This window comes from Ovis canadensis, chromosome 1, assembly GCF_042477335.2.
Source record: "Ovis canadensis isolate MfBH-ARS-UI-01 breed Bighorn chromosome 1, ARS-UI_OviCan_v2, whole genome shotgun sequence".
Classification (NCBI taxonomy): Eukaryota; Metazoa; Chordata; class Mammalia; order Artiodactyla; family Bovidae; genus Ovis; species Ovis canadensis.
Genome location: NC_091245.1, coordinates 6,940,003 through 6,942,790, shown reverse-complemented (window position 1 = coordinate 6,942,790; position 2,788 = coordinate 6,940,003). Strand labels below are relative to the sequence as shown.

At 48.9% G+C, this 2,788-nt stretch overlaps 1 long non-coding RNA gene across 1 annotated transcript; it reads right to left on the bottom strand.

Annotated features, from left to right (window-relative positions):
• Positions 1-909: 909 nt before the first annotated feature.
• On the bottom strand, positions 910-2,474 carry LOC138428803 (uncharacterized). The gene is made up of 3 exons (XR_011252583.1): positions 2,259-2,474; positions 1,660-1,755; positions 910-1,173 (listed from the first exon to the last, which is right to left on the bottom strand). It is a non-coding gene; the product is annotated as an uncharacterized lncRNA (long non-coding RNA).
• Positions 2,475-2,788: the final 314 nt, after the last annotated feature.

Here is a 2,788-nt window from a genome sequence, read left to right as displayed (position 1 = left end):
TGGAAGAAAGAAGGAATTAAGAATTCTGCCAGTAAACATTGTGTTTCCGAAGAGCTCAAAAAAAAACCATTAAAACAATGTTTTCCAGCATTTGGTTTCTGAGAATCCATTAAGATTGCAAATGCGAGTGGATTCTGACTTGAGAGGCAGTTATTTGGTGAAGTGTGTTTTCATTCATTTTGGAGTGATACTCGTCAAAATCACCTCCAGAAAATGGCTTCCCAGAGACCGCCAAAGGAAAGAGCATTGTACAGCCTTTCTGAAGCATATTTTATGTTCAACAATCCTAACCTGGATGGTTGTTTTAGAAACATACACAGCACAGGTGGCCATTTAATCTCCCATTTCACTCAGCAGTCTCTGGTGAGAAAAGCTCAGGAGAGCATTAGGACCCGGGGCACTCAGGACCACAGGTAAGGGGGCAGATGTCTACGGGGAAGAACAGCAAAGCCCTGCTTCTCCTAAACTGATCAGCTCAAGACACCTGCTACTTGATGACTGGCTGAAAGTTCTCCTGAAACAAATGCCAGCCCTTCACACCAGAACCACGTATGCAACTCTGTGTCTATTTTTATAGCAAAACCAAAAGGCTGCCACTGTTTGTTTGGCAGAATCCAGGCCAACACAGCATTTGGCTTTGAGAAAAGTTAGGTAGTTTCTTCCTCAGCAGAGGGCTGTAAGGGTGGATAATGCTGCAGTGAACCGTCCCCTGGGCAGGGGCCAGTCCCCCCAAGTCCTGGCTAGCTCCTCAGGAGAGCAGGACCCCCAGGAGAAACAGCACCAAAGAGCAAATATCCCCCATGCTGGGACCACCAGGCCCATAGGCAGAGTCTTTGGAAGCTTTGAACAGACAAGAGAGGTTTTCTTTTTAATTTATTAATTACTTTGCCTGCACCAGGCCTTGGTCTCAGCACACAGGACCTTTTTAGTTGTGGCGTCCAGGCTCTAGTTCCCTGCCCAGGTTCAAACGCGGGCTCCCTGCATGGGAAGCACGGAGGCTTAGCCCCTGGACAGCCGAGGAAGTCCCACATGAGAGTTAGTCACCACTTCAATAATCTGCCTAAAAATAAACAAGTATGCTTTGCAGGAGAACATGTCCCGCATGGAACTCTGGCTGTACTTGTGGAGCGCAGCTGAGACGTGAGATAGTCCCTCCTTCTCCCGTCCTCAGTACTGGGTAGGGAAGAAGAGAGAAAAATCCATAGGATTAGACAGTCAACTATGATCACAGGAACTGAAACCCTATCCTCTTCAGATCACTCACAAAGCCAACCATCGCATGCAGAGGTCTAAGAAGGTCTGCAGTGAAGAGCTAACCACTTCCAAACTTCCGTGACAAAGAAGCCCACGTTCGTGTCCTAAGGCTCTCGGGGTCGCAAGGTCACCTCAGATGGAAGACCTGGTATGGCCAGTCCAGGGTCCTTTCCTTTCCCTCCAGTTGACCTCCGCAGACAGAGGCTTTGACACTGAAGGCTTTTCTGGCCATTCAAGGCATTAATAAACTTGAACCAAATACTCAAAAACCCTACACCGGAAACTATAGTCAATATCTTGTAATGAACTATAATGGGAAAAAAACCCTTTTTAGAATCTACATAAATATATAATAATGGAATAGCTTTGTTGCACACCTGAAGCAAACACGACGTTGTAAATTACCTATATTGTTGTTGTTGTTGAAGTCGCTCAGTCGTGTCCGACTCTTTGAGACCCCAAGGACTCTAGCCCGCCAGGCTCCTCTGTCCATGGAATTCTCTAGGCAAGAATACCGGAGGGAGTTACCATTTTCTCCTCCAGGGGATCTTCCCAACCCAGGGATCAAACCCATTTCTCCTTCATTGCGGGCAGATTCTTTACCACTGAGCCACGAGGAGGGCCAAATTACCTATACATTAATCAAAAAGGAAAAGACTATACAATTCTATGTAGACTCCCTTGACAAAGTGAATACCCCTTTGGGAACACAGGGTTTCACCTCCTAAATTACATGTTTGCTCTCAAACAAACTGGCCCAGCTGTTGCCTGCTGGCCACAAGGAGTATCATTTGCTTTTTCCTCAAAATGACAGTTTTGTCCTGGAAAGGGGCCCTTTTTGTCAACAGGGACTATTTGCCTTCAGACTTTCTTCACTCCTCTTGGGAAGCTGGGCCTCCCGGAGCCTCGGCATCGGCCTGGGTTCTGCGGAGGTGTCAAGGGCGAGTCCACCACACAGTTCAAGCTGTGGGCGAAGCAAGCGGAAGGAGAGAAAAGATGCTCACCTACTCTCCTGGGTCATCAGCGGGGTCAGGTTCTGTGTTCCTGATTAGAGGTGGGGGTGGGGTTGCTGTGGCCTTGAGCCTCACTTTGAAAATGACGGCTGCCCTGTGAAAAGCAGCAGGCCAGGCCGGGGTCTGAGAAGGCGGACCCCACTGGGGGCCCTGCCCGGAGCCACAGAGCCTCGGGGCCTCTCCTCTCTTCCTCATCACCAGGAGGTCCTGGCTGGGCTGTCAGGGCGGATGACTCAGGCTCCAGGAATTCTTCGCTTTACTTGCAAGTCCAGCCAAGGAGAGGAAACTCCCTTGCATCTGGCATCCTTCTGGGGGACACAGGGACTGACGGGGGCGCGCTCTCCCAGACTGGGAGGGGAAGGGATGCTATTATTCTTTTGCAAAGCTGCAGATGTGTCTGTTTCCTGAGTGGCTGTGTATTCTTTGGAAACTGAAAATACCTACCTAGTGAGAGCAAACTTTCATTTAACCCAGAATGCACCTAATGCAGACTTGACTTTTGAATAAGAATGGGTCTGAGG